The sequence below is a fragment of the Tamandua tetradactyla genome, chromosome 4 (genome assembly GCF_023851605.1).
Source record: "Tamandua tetradactyla isolate mTamTet1 chromosome 4, mTamTet1.pri, whole genome shotgun sequence".
In the NCBI taxonomy this organism is placed as follows: domain Eukaryota; kingdom Metazoa; phylum Chordata; class Mammalia; order Pilosa; family Myrmecophagidae; genus Tamandua; species Tamandua tetradactyla.
This window is the reverse complement of record NC_135330.1, coordinates 61,459,917-61,473,275: the sequence shown is the minus strand read 5'-3', so window position 1 is coordinate 61,473,275 and position 13,359 is coordinate 61,459,917. Positions and strand designations below refer to the sequence as shown.

General features: G+C 42.3%; 1 long non-coding RNA gene across 1 annotated transcript in view; it reads left to right on the top strand.

Moving 5' to 3' along the window:
• Positions 1–13,359, top strand: part of LOC143680910 (uncharacterized) — a 29,592-nt gene that overhangs the window by 9,811 nt on the left and 6,422 nt on the right. The window lies entirely within an intron of this gene.

Here is a 13,359-nt window from a genome sequence, read left to right as displayed (position 1 = left end):
GATGTTTATTTTAAATTTATGTGGAAATTCAAAGGACCTAGATTATCCAAAGCTACCTCAAAAAAACAACAAAGTTGGAGAATTTACGTTACCCAACAAGACTTACTGTAAAGCTACAGTAATCATGTCAGTGCTATATTTGCACAAGGATAGACATATATCAATGGAACAGAATAGAGAGCCCAGAAATAGACCCACCTATGTTTCATCAGTTGATTTTTGACAAAGGTCCATGGTAATTCAGAGGAAAGAGTGCCTTTCAATAACTGGTGGGAGAGCAACTTCATAGTGTAGAAAAATATATACCTTGACCCCAACCTCATACTATACACAAAAATAAACTAGAAATGAATCAGAAACCTAATCATAAAGGCTAAGGCAATAACAGTCTAAAAGAAAACAGGAAAAAATCATTGCAACAAACAAAGATTTCTTAGGACACGAAAAGCAGTCACTGTACAAGAAACAGTTAATAAATTTGACTTCACTGTAATAAGAAATGTCTGCTCTTCAAAGAATACTTTTAGAAAATGAAAAGGGTAGTCATACCTCACAGTCTGGGAGAAAATATTTGCGATGCATTTATCTGATAAAAGACTTGTGTTTAAAATATATAAAGAATGTTTACAAATCAAAAATAATACAAATGATCCAATTTTTTAAATGGACAAAATAGAACAGTCACTTCACTAAAGAAAATATAGAAATGGCTAATAGGCGCATGAAAAGTTGTTCAACATCATTAGGTATCAAGGAAATTCAAATTAAAGCCACAGTGAGATTTTATTACATTCGCCTTAGAGTGGCTAAAAGAGAAAGCATGGACACAATCAGCACTGGCAAGAATGTGGAGCAACTGGAACTCTCATGCATTGCTGAAGATTGTGTAAAATGCTACAAACACTTTGGAAAATAGTTTAGCATTTCTTAGAAAATTAACATACACTTACCACGTTACCCAACAGGAATGAAAATATATACCCACAAAGGTTTGTATACAAATGCTCATGGAAGCTTTATTCATAATAGCTCCAAACTGGAAAAAATCAACATCCATCAACAGGCGAATAGATAAACAAATTCTGGTATAGCCACTGATAGAATACTATTCAGCAAGAAAAAGAAACTACTCATACATGCATCAACTGAGGGAAGCCAGATACAAAATGAGTATATATTCTATAGTTCCATTTATATGAAAATCTCAAATTTGCAAAATGTTATTCTTTAGTAACAGAAAACAGATCAGTGGTTTCTGGGGGTAGGGGTTAAGGGGAAACTGGATGCAAAGGGGACAAGGGAACTTTTGGGGGGTGATGGAAATGTCTGTATCTTCATTGTGGTGGTGGTTACATAGATTTATGTATTTAAAAAAACCCACTGAGGGGATTTTGGAAGAAGGCAGCCGAAGAGGATAGTCCAAGATTCAGTCCTTCCACCAAAACAGGTATTAAACAGGCATGGCCTGTCTGAAACAACTGTTCGGGAGCTCCAGAGACAGAAAGACATTTACAGCATCCAAGGACAAGCAGGAGGGTCTACTCCCTGGCTAGCTTGCTGGGGACAAAGAGGGACATAAAAATCCTCTTCCCTAAGAACAGGGGTGAGCATGGTAGATCAGATCATGGCTTTTGATTAGCAAATTCACATCGCTGGGTTCCAGCTCTGAGTTGGTGTTTCAGTCCACCCTGGACAAAGGCAGCAGCAACCATTGTTCCAGCCCCACCTAAATGGGGGCAGAGATGGTGGCAATGTAAAGACTCAGAGCTTCCTCAGGACTCCAGTGGATGGTTAACTGAAGGGCTGCATTTGCTAGGGAGACCAAAAAAGCACAAATCTGGGGAGTTGTTAAAGAGGCTTGTGGCACCATTCCTGATCCCCTCCCCAGGACACATTGGAGCCAGTCTCTGCCCTCTTCATGGGTCTCTGACCCTGTTTGGGCTGGGAAATACTGACTTGGAAAAGCCCTCTCCTGGGTGACCTTCCTTGTGGAATTTGCCCTCCAGGCAAAAGCAGCTAGAGACCATGAAAGGAGTGTAAAAAACTACAGAGGCAAAACAAAAACAAAATAGCTCAAGACCTGATGGCTTCACAGGGGAATTCTATCAATTATTCCAAGAAGAATTAATACCAACCCTGCTTAAACTCTTCCAAAATTTGAAGAGGAGGGTACACTACCTAACTCATTCTATGAGACCAATTTTATTCCAGTACCAAAGCCAGATAAAAATACTATAAGAAAAGAAAATTACAGACCAATTTCTCTTATGCATATAGATGCAAAAATTCTCAATAAATACTTGCAAATCAATTCCAACAGCATATTAAAAGAATTATAAACCAGGATCAAGTGGGCTTTATACCAGGTATGCAAGGTGGTTCAACTTAAGAAAATCAATGAATATAACACATCATTTTAACAAAATGAAGGGGAAAAAACACATGATCATCTTGATTGATGGAGAGAATGCATTTGACAAAATCCAGCAGTCTTTCTTGAAAAAAAAAGCATTTAGAAAAATAGGAATAGAAGGAAACTTTCTCAACATTATAAAGGGTATGTGTGAAGACCCACAGCTAACATCATATTCAATGCTGAAAGACTGAAAGCTTTCCCTCTAAAATCTAGAACAAGACAAAGATATCCACCATCACTACTCTTATTCAACATTGTGCTGGAAGTTTCAGCCAGAGCAGTTAGGAAAGAGAAGGAAGTAAAAGGTATCCAAATTGGAAAGAATACTGAAATACTTTCAGTATGTGCAGATGAAATGAGCCTATATATATGAAGTCTTGAAAAATCTACAATAAAGGTACTTGAGCTAATAAATGAGCTCAGCAAAGTGGTGGGATACAAGATCAACACACAATGTTTCTATATACTAGTAATGAGCAATCCGAGGAGGAAATCAAGAGAAAGATTCCATTTACAATAGCAAAAACAAAGAATCTAATATTTAGGAAAAATATTTAACCAAAGATGTAAAGGACTTGTGTGCAAAAAAACTATAAAACATTGCTAAAAAAAAAAAAGAATCAAAGATGATCTAAATAAATGGAAGAACATTCCATGTAAATGGATCGGAAGACTAAATATCATTAAGAAGTCAGTTCTCCCCAAATTGATTCACAGAGTCAATGCAATTCCAAGGAAAATTCCAACAGCCTATTTTGCAGAAATGAAAAAGCCAATTATTAAATTTATTCGGAAGGTATATTGGTTTGAAGCCGTTATGTACCCCATTATTTAAATCCATTTCTGTAGGGGTAGATTTATTATACATGGGACCTTTTGATTAGATTATTTTGTCTGAGGCCTGCCCGAGCATAGGTCTAATGCACATACTAGAGTCCTTTATAAGAGGGTAAAGGACCACAGAAAAGACCCAGAGAGCTGAGAGAAGTCCCAGAGGAGCAAAGAGACGAAACTCAGAGAAGCACCCAGAGAAGCTGAGAAATGGAGCAGCCAGAAGCTGAAAGCAGTGAAACCTGGCAGAGAAGGACCAGCAGATGCCAACCATGTGTCTTCCAATGTGACACAGGTGTCCCAGGTGCCAGCAGCCTTTCTTCAGAGTTCAGGTATTATCCTGTCAATGCCTTAAATTGGGACATTTTCATAGCCTAAGAACTGTAAATTTTAACTTAATAAATCCCCATTGTAAAAGCCAATCCATTTCTGGTTTTTTGCATTCCAGCAGCATTATCAAAACGAAACAGAAGGACACAGTGCTCTGAATAGCTAAAAACATCTTGAAAATGAAAAAAGTTGGAGGACCCACATTTTCTGACTTTAAAGCATATTACAAACTACAGTGGTTAAAACAGCATGGTACTGTTATAAGAATAGATATACTGACCAATAGACTCAAACTGAGAGTTCAGAAATAGACCCTCTTATCTATGGTCAATTGATTTTTTACAAATCTGCCAAGTCCACTCAACTGGGGAAGAATAGTCTTTTCAATAAGTGGTGTTGGGAGAACTGGATATCCATGTGCAAAAGAATGAAAAAGGACCCCTATCTTCCATCACGTACAAAAATTAACTCAAAAATGACTCTAAGACCTAAATATAAGAAGTATAACATTCCTAGAAGAAAAAGTAGGGAAGCATAATCAAATTCTTATGTTAGGCAATGGTTTCTTAGGCTTGACACCCAAAGCACAAGCAACAAAAGAAAAAAATAGATAAATGGGACTTCATCAAATTAAAAACTTTTGTACCTCAAAGGATGTTGTCATGAAAGTGAAAAGGCAATCTACTCAATGGGAGAAAGTATTTGGAAACCACATAGCCAATGAGGGTTTACTACCCAGAATATATAAAAAAAATCCTACAAATCATTCACTGCTGGTGGGAATATAAAATGGTGCAACTGCTGTGGCAGACAGTTTGGCAGTTCCTTAGTAAGTGAAGTACAGAACAACAATCCTGCTACTAGGTTTATACCCTGGAGAATTGAAAGCAGGAACTTGAACAGATATTTTCACACTGATGTTTATAGCAGCATTATTCACAATAGCCCAAAAGATGGAAGCAATCTGAGCATCCATCAACTGATGAATAGGTAAACAAAATGTGTTATATACATACAATGGAATATTAGCCAGCAATTAAAAGGAACAAAGACCTGGTGTATACAACCACATGGATGAACATTGAGGACATTATGTTGAGTGATATAAGCCAAACACAAAAGGACAAAAACTTTGTGATCTCACTATTATGAACTGAGTAGAATAAGCAAACTCAAAGAATTAGAGTCTAGAATCTAGGTTACCAGGAGATAGGTTGGTGTTAGAGAATGGGAAGTTATGTACTTAACTTATACAGGATTTTTGTTTGTGTTGATGGTAAAAGTGTGGAAATGGATGGTGGTGACGGTAGCACACTGTTGTGAGTGAAATCAACATCACTGTTACAGAGGTGAATGTGGGTAAAAGTGGAAACTTTAGGATGTATAATTACTAGAATAAAAATTAAAAGATAAAACATAGGACTGTACCACACAGTGAGCCCTGTTACAGATGGACTATAGTTAGTAGTACAAGGACAACGATGTCCTCTCATGAATTGTATCAAGTGTACAATACTAATACAAGGTGTTAATAATAGGGTAGTACATGGGGAAAAATCACCCACTATAAATTGTAGATGATAAATAATACTACAATTTTAATAATCTTTCATCAGTTGTAACAAAGGAAACTACTGTTTCAAAAAATAGTACAATTATTTTTAAATGCTGTCATCAATTGTAACAAATGTTCCTCACCAATGCAAGGTGTTGGGGGTGGTGTGACACATGGGAATCCTGTATTTTATGCATGATTATTTTATAAACCCACAACTTCTTAAATTAAAAAAAAAAAAGTTCAACCCAGGCCTTCCTAGGATAGTAGTCTTGGCACAAATTGACATACTTCTTTGCACTTGAGAGTTGGATCAACCAGTTTTCTAATTGGCTTGGGAGATTGTTAAATATGTTTTAAAGTGCCTTTGGATTGGCTGGAATTAAATTATTATGATACCCTTTTTGAAGAATTATGTTTCAAAAAAAATAATGAACTGTATACTTTAAAATGCTGTGTTTTATTTTAAGTAAATTATATCTCAAAGTTAATTTTAAAAGATTAAAAAAAGGCAACATTGTTGTGTCCTACATTAAAGGAGAGCGCCCTCCATCCCCTTCAGCAAGTTGCCAATATCTCTACCCCAAGCCATCCTCCAGCTGCGCCTCCTTTCTCTGTGAAAGGTCTCTTTTCTAGCATGTCCTCCCCATTTCCCACTCCCGGCCAGAATCTTTCTTCATCAGCCTCCACAACCTAGAGTCTAGCAGTTGGCTTTCTCAATATGTTGTCTATAATTCCCCAGGTACGGGCTTGGGGCCAAAGTTGAGCAGCCTTAGCAAATTGTGTTCAGCAGAGTTGGCCTTCTACTAAATACATCAGCCTCACCAGTTCTTGCTGGATCTTGGCAAAGGTGAAAGACTGCACACAGAGCCTCTGGCACCTTTGTCTTCAGACTTCAACACTTCTTATCTTGTGGTGCACCAGGTTTTCCCTAGTCCACACATGATGTGCCACAGCCCTGGCCTCAGCTTCTAGGTCTCTTCCCCACCCTGAGTCTCATCTCATTTTGGATCCTAGCTCTCTCTGTCCCAAGTCTTATCCCTCCCCTGAGGTATTGTTTTGGTTTGCTAATGCTGACAAAATGCACTACACCAGAAACAGACTGACTTTTAACAATGGGGATTTACTGGTTTAAAACTCTACAGTTCTAGAGTTGTGAAAATGTCCCAGTTAAGGCATCAGTAGGAGGATACCTTCTCTGAAGACTGGGTTACCAGCAATCTTGAGCCCCTTTGTCAGATAGCAAGGCGCATGGCAACACTGCCTCTTCTTCTCTCACAGGCTTTGTTGCTTCGGTTTCTGGCTTCTCTGTCTGTGGCTGTTTCTGTAAACTTCTCTGGGTGTTTCTCTGAATTTCTTCTCGCGGTTTCTCTGTGCTTTCTCCTCTTTTTTATTTTTATTTTATTTTATTTTATTTTACATGGGCAGGCACCGGGAATCGAACCCGGGTCCTCAGGCACGGCAGGCAAGCATTCTTACCTGCTGAGCCACCGTGGCCTGCTCTCTCCTCTTTTTTAAAGGACTCCAGTAAGAGAACTAAGACCCACCTTGAATGAGGTGGATCTCACCTTACTCTAAATAGCCTAAGGCCTGCAATAGGGCTGCACTCACAGGAATGGACCAACAGAAGAACATACTTTTCTGGGGTCCATAAAGCCTCCAAACCATTGCAGGGATCATTCCATCTAAGGAATCCCAAATGTTTGAAAGAAAGAAATCCAGATTGGCAGCACTTAAGGCATAGGCCCCACTCATAACCAACTATGAGAAGGACTACACTGTTAAATGCCTGTTAGAATCCCTTGAGAAAGAAAATCTTTGGCTTGCCAGACCATGTGTTACTCCCCCACCAGGCAAGTGACTGCAACTGGATAATCTTGTTGCTCACATAATTGAATGGGCCAATTCATTGCCACTACCCTCTCTGGCGATATATGCATGAACCCTTCAGAGAAGTAGGAAACAGCACAGCCAAACATAGAAAGAAGTGGAGGGGCCTGGAAGGCTGGGAGGCTTGGTTAGGGCTCCAGCTCCACAATTGTTTCCAGAGTCTTCTTTGCACCCCAGTCCCAGGGTAAGGCTGCGGTGAGGGCCAAAGAACTCCTGACCAGGGGCTGTGGGGATTTGGGCAACAGTGTCCTCAGGGGAGCTATGGGTCTTTGTCCCCAGCCCCTTGTCTTCCTACTTGTAGTCTGCAAAGAGAATGCAATTACCCTGGTCATGGGAATGGCTGGACCTGTCCGACTTGGAGACAATGGCTTGGCCAAGCACGTGGGCAAACGCAGGAGGCTGGCTCGGGTCTCTGGCTTCCTGGGAGGAAGTGAGGCATTGTTTCAGGGGCTGTGTGGGCCCGCTGGAACTCAGCACAATGCAGGGAGCAAGTGGGTGCCAGGTCCAGCCCACCAACAATAGGGAACTTGTTTATTGCTTTAATGACCCTGTGGTGGATCCACCTGGAAACAGACCTGTTAATGAGCGGAGACAGCTGGCACAGCCCCAAAGGGAAACCTGTCGGCCAGCTACCCTGGAGGCACGAAGGGTGTGTGGTCTGAGACTGGGAGAGTTAGGAAATAGAGAATGGGGCTCCGTCTGGGCAAACCACAGGGAGAGCTCATGCTTCTCCATCCCTATCTGCCTCCTCTTTTGGGGTCATGAGAAGGTGGAGTTGGGGAAGAAGGTCCCAAGGCTGAGGATGGAGGCATCTGGGGCAGCTTCAACCTGCTGGTAGCCTTGGACAAACTGTCTAACCTCTTTGAGCCTCAGTGTCCCCATCTTTCAGGGAGGGATGCCATTCCTCCCATTTCCCCACTTCCCCAGGGTGTGTTGAGGAGATAAAGTAAGATCAGACACAGCAACTGCTTTGAACTCCTTAGAAGAAAAAACCTTTTAGACATCAAGGCTTTACTTTGTTTGTTTCTTCCCCCTGTGGCTGGAAACTGGAGGCTTGGAGAGATGTACTGTCTGGGACTTGGTTTTCCTAGACTGTTCATCAGACACCTGTCAAAGACTGAGACAAAATTGAAAATTTCCCCTGTGTAAAGGACATCTGGGAGCCAAGGGTGGGCAGCATAAAAAAGGACAATAGTGTGCTGAAGCCAGCCCATGCCAACTCCCAAGAGCCAAGTATTACATTTTTAGCAATGTTTGTGAGTTCATTATTAATCTATTGGTAGCTTGCAAATGGCCATTGGATGGATTTTTTACACCAAGGAAATAAGCAAATGTTACAAATTAGGACATTTTTTGTTTTTGCCTGTGATGACCCAGCAAAGAACCAAGGCAGTGTCTGTGGAAGACCCGCCGGTGCTGCTCTGACTCTCTGCACCCCTCATCCCACTCCCCATCCAGTCCCAACCCAGGCACAGACTGCAGGAGACAAGAGACCTGAGGTCCACACGGGAGTGGGTGGGACTGTAGTGGCCAGTGAGATAGAGGGCACTGGAATCCAATTCCTACAGATAGGGAAAGAGTTGATCTCTGAGCCTCTGAGGGTTAGGAGCCGAACTGGGGCTCCAGACAGGCTGAGGACCGCTGCTCCTGGTGTTTCTGTGCCCTCTTCCAACACCACAGAGGGAGCAGGCCTGGGGATGCATGTGTTGGACAGAGGCATCTATCTAGGTGGACACTGTAACAGGACCATAACTCAGAGATCTCACTAAGAATTTCAGAAATTTCTTCTTTGCTTGCTGGCTTTGGTGGCGGGTGGGGAGAAGGGGGTTGTTGTTAATCCAAGAAGTTTTTTTGGAGGTTGAAAAGAGGTGATCATCACGGATTCCAGCTGACGGCCTCAGATACGGCAGGCAAGGCACAAAACCACGAAGCTGAAGGAAAATGCAGCCAGTGACCTCGCATGTGTCAAGGGCATAGCTCTGAGTCTGGAAACCAGGAAACCCAGGTTTAATTCAGGAGCTGCCATGCGAAGCAGGGCAAACCGCTCCCTCCCTCTCAGCCTCCAGTTCCTCATTTGGCCCCTGTGGTCACCCCTAGGTGATCTGAGGGTCTTGGCAGCACCCATGCTTTCTGACACTAAGTTCATCTTTGCTGCTCTTTGCTTTCTCTTATCAATGCCCCTGTCCTTCCATGATGATACATAAGGGCTTGGGGCATGCTCCCTTCTCAGGAAATACTGACATGTGGCTTAGTTTTAACTTTCACAGTAAAAGGCATCTGCTCTAGAGTTCCGGCAGTCCTGGTGTTCAAACATAGACTCTTGCCTCTTTGCCAGCTGTGTGGCCGAGGGTAAGCTAACTTCTCTGATCCCACTGCCTCATCTGAAAAATAACAGAGACAGTCTCCTCAGGTCACTGGGGGAATGAAGAGGATGATTCACTTAGACTCTCAGCACAGACCCTGGCGGTACGTGGGTGCACAGTAAGGATAGCCACGGTGCAGCCTTCATTCTGAGGGCGTCTGCTCTAGAGCCAGGTGGCATGGTGGACCCAGGACAGACCTGCTGCCTCAGTGCTCAGGAGACCTTGAGTCTCCTTGTCCGGGGAGGCTGTGTATCTCCATGTGGTCTTACCAGGGTATTTCCACTCTACAGGTGAAAGTTTCAGTCCCCCAGAGGAGACCCCCATTTGTCACAATGAACCTGCATGGTGGATCAGAGGTGAACAGTCAGGGACTCGGTTCTGGTTTTGACTTGGGCAAAGTTCCTTAGCTGCTCTTGCTCCCAGTTCTCCTGTTTTGAACTGGAGTTCATCTCTGTTCTGCCTCATAGTCTGGGACAGATGAAGTCATGCTTATGAGTAAAATGAAATCAGTAATAATGTTTAAAGTACTCTATAAAAATAAAATGTACTATTGTCACAAAAAAATACTATAATTAATCTCTACTGTCCGGGGATAGTCCTTCAAGATTTATTTGTGCTGGAAGAATGTATTCTCTTTCCAGTTCCTTTTCAGGGAGGATTTCTTCCAGCGGGCCTCTCCATATTTCCGGGACAGAGTGGAGCTGGATGTCCAGTGTAGCTCATGGTCCTGTCTTCAACCCTCCCCCATGTTCCTCCACTGGGAAATCTAAATGTGTTTTCAGGGAACATCCTTCCTCCCGCCCCTCTTCCTTTCCACGACATGCCTGGGAAAGCTCTCAGGAACTCGGAGGTGGCAGCTGCCACGGGGACGTCCCTCATTGGTTCCCGACCCTGGGCTTTGGTTCCAGGCTGATTTTTCCAGGCCTCCAGAAGGACTGATCCAAGGGACCCAGCTGATGAGAGGGGCAGAAAGTCAAAAGGCATAGCAGTAAAAGGGAGAGTGAGAAAATGCACTTGAAGCCTCAGCTGGGGACAGTGTCGGAGGCGCCAGAGGAGGAGAGAAAAAGAGTAAACAGCCCAGTCAGTGTCTCTCCCCACACGCCCCTTCCACCTTGGAGGCGCGGAACAGCCTGGGTTCCAGGCTGGAAGCAGTTCAGCTTTGGAGAGCTGGGGGTGGGGCAGGCGGGTGACACACTCCTCTGGGAATGGGATAAATAATCTTCATCTGCAACAATAAAGATCAGTTATGACCTAATTGCCCAGCTGATTCCAAAGGCCTAGAGGGTGGGTCTCTTCCTCCCTCTCCCTCCAGGCTTAATTATCTGAAGTCTTTGGACTTTGGGATACCCAGAAGAGAAAGAAGATCTGCAAGTAATTAAGCCACAAATGGCCTCCACAAAATCACCAACGTGTCCATGGGGTGGAGGGAGAGGATACGACGGGTCTCCTCTCAATTTATCTGGTCCAGAATAGGGAAAGAGAAGGTGAAGTTGCTGAGACAGGCAAGTGCTTCAGGCCCGGAAGAAAACTGGAGGGAGACGTGGGGGTCCTAATTCTCTGGGCAGTAAGGTAAGAGCGTGGGGAAAGCTGCCCTTGGGAAATCCCTCCTACCTAAGAGCACTCAATAGCGTCCATGGCACATTTGCCAATATTGCGATTCTTGGTAGTATACTTGAAGGGACGAAAAAAACTCAAAACCATAACAAACAAGGCAGCATAATTAGAGTATAATCACTGCCGTGGTATGCATAGATGCAGAGTATCCATAAAAGCATCTGCAGTTGTCTGCTGTTCACCCAGAGTGTGCCTGTTGGGGTACAGTGCATCTCTCTCTCTCTCTGACACCATCCTTGAGAAAGTACTACATGTTCTGCAATGTCTCTTTTAAATATATATATATATACATATATATATATATAGAGAGAGAGAGAGAGAGAGAGCTATCTTTACACACCATACAGTCCATCCAAAGTATAAAATCAATGGCTCACAGTATCATCACATAGTTGTGTATTCATCACCATGATCATTTTTAGAACATTTTCATCACTCCAGATATAGAAATTTAAAAAATAACTCATATATCCCATATCCCTTATTCCTCCCTCTCATTGCTAGTATTGCACTCTACCCAGTATTTTAATATGTTATCCCTGCCACAGTTATTTATTTGCTTTTTTGTTTTTTTTATATGTACTTTTTACTAATCTGTCCATACCCTGGGAAAAGGGAGCCTCAGCCACAAGGTTTTCACAATCACATAGTCATATTGTAAAAGCCATATACTTATTCAATCATCTTCAAGAATCAAGTCTACTGGAATTGAGTTCAACAGTTTCTGGTACATCCTGCTAGGTATTCTAATCCACTAAAAACTAAAAAGGGATATCTATATAATGCATAAGAATAACCTCCAGGATCACGTCTTGACTCTGTTTGAAATCTCTTAGCCATTGAAATTTATTTCATCTCATTTCTCTTTTTCCCATTTGGTTAAGAAGGCTTTCTCAACCCCGTAATGCTGGGTCCTGGCTATATCCCCAGGAGTCCTGTCCCACGTTGCCAAGGAGATTTACACTCCTGGGAGTCATGTCCCACATAGCGGGGAGGATAGTGAGCTCATTTGCTGAGTTGGCTTAGAGAGAGGCCACATCTGAGCAACAAAAGAGATTCTCTGGGGGGTGATTCTTAATCATAATTCTCAGTAGGCTTAGCTTCTCCTTTGCAGGAATAGATTTCACAGGGGCAAGCATCAAGATCAAGGGTTTGGTCTCTTAAATCAGTTGCTCCTCCTCTCTCCCCAGTCCCTCAAGGAGACTTTGCAAATATTTTTTTATTCTCTGCCCAAATTACATTGGGATGTATTGGGGCATCACATTAACCTATAAAAACAACAAGATCTCACCCCCTATTCAAGATTCCATGTAATTGTGGTGTTTGAGTAAACTGACCATACAAGTTAAATTAGTGTGCTACAAAAAATTAAAATTTTGTACCAAATATACATCTCTTCCTTTGAACTTACACAGAAGTTGAAGCTTTAAAATATAGACCATATCCTTTACCCTGTATTCTGATTTACCTTAGTCCTATCCTGATCAGCTTCATTCACATCACTGGTTGAAGTCTGATCACTTTTTCAATTTTTTAAACAGTTGCCGTGTAGAGTGAAGCTGACTTCACTGCCTCAGAGCTCTAACTCTGAGTCTCAGGTGTCACATAAATACCCGAAGTTCCAGGGAATGATTGGGTTATACAAAAACAGCTCAGCATCTCAAAATTTAGAAATAACAATTACAACTCCAGAAAAGATGTGACTACTGTAAGAGCTTACAACCTAGGAGCTTTTACCTTAGGTCTTAACCTGATAACCTATGCTCTCAGTTTCAGTTCTCTGACTTTGTATATTATAATTAGCCCATATAAGTGAGGCATGATAGTGTTTGTCTTTTTGTTTCTGACATTTCCTTCAAAATACTGTCCTCAAGCTTCTTTCACCAAGTTGCGTGCCTCACAACTTCATTCCTTCTTCTGCAATGCCTCTTTCAGGAGGTTTTGCCTTGGCAGCAAGTACCTTACTCTTTACCATCTCACACAACTTACCCAGGTCTGCATGCTGCAAGGCAGACACCACTAAAATATATAGGTATTCACAGCTGTAGCAAAAAGAAATGTTGCAGAATGATTAAAAACTGCAAAAGATCATGGCACGTGGGTTAAAAACTCCTGCTAAGATTTGGGCCTGGCCCACTGATTTTCCTTAGAATAGATTTATGGCCCCAGTTCATTTAGCTGGGAGTATGTTCACTGTCTTTTTCTGATGGAGTTACCCCGGAGGTTTCTCATGGAATGCCATATCTCTCCAGCGTGATTGATCCTGGGTTCTTGAACAGACCCCTTTAGAACTCCAGCCCTTTGGAGCCTGACAGAACGGTACACATCATTAATCCATTTTACAGAGGACAAAACTGAGG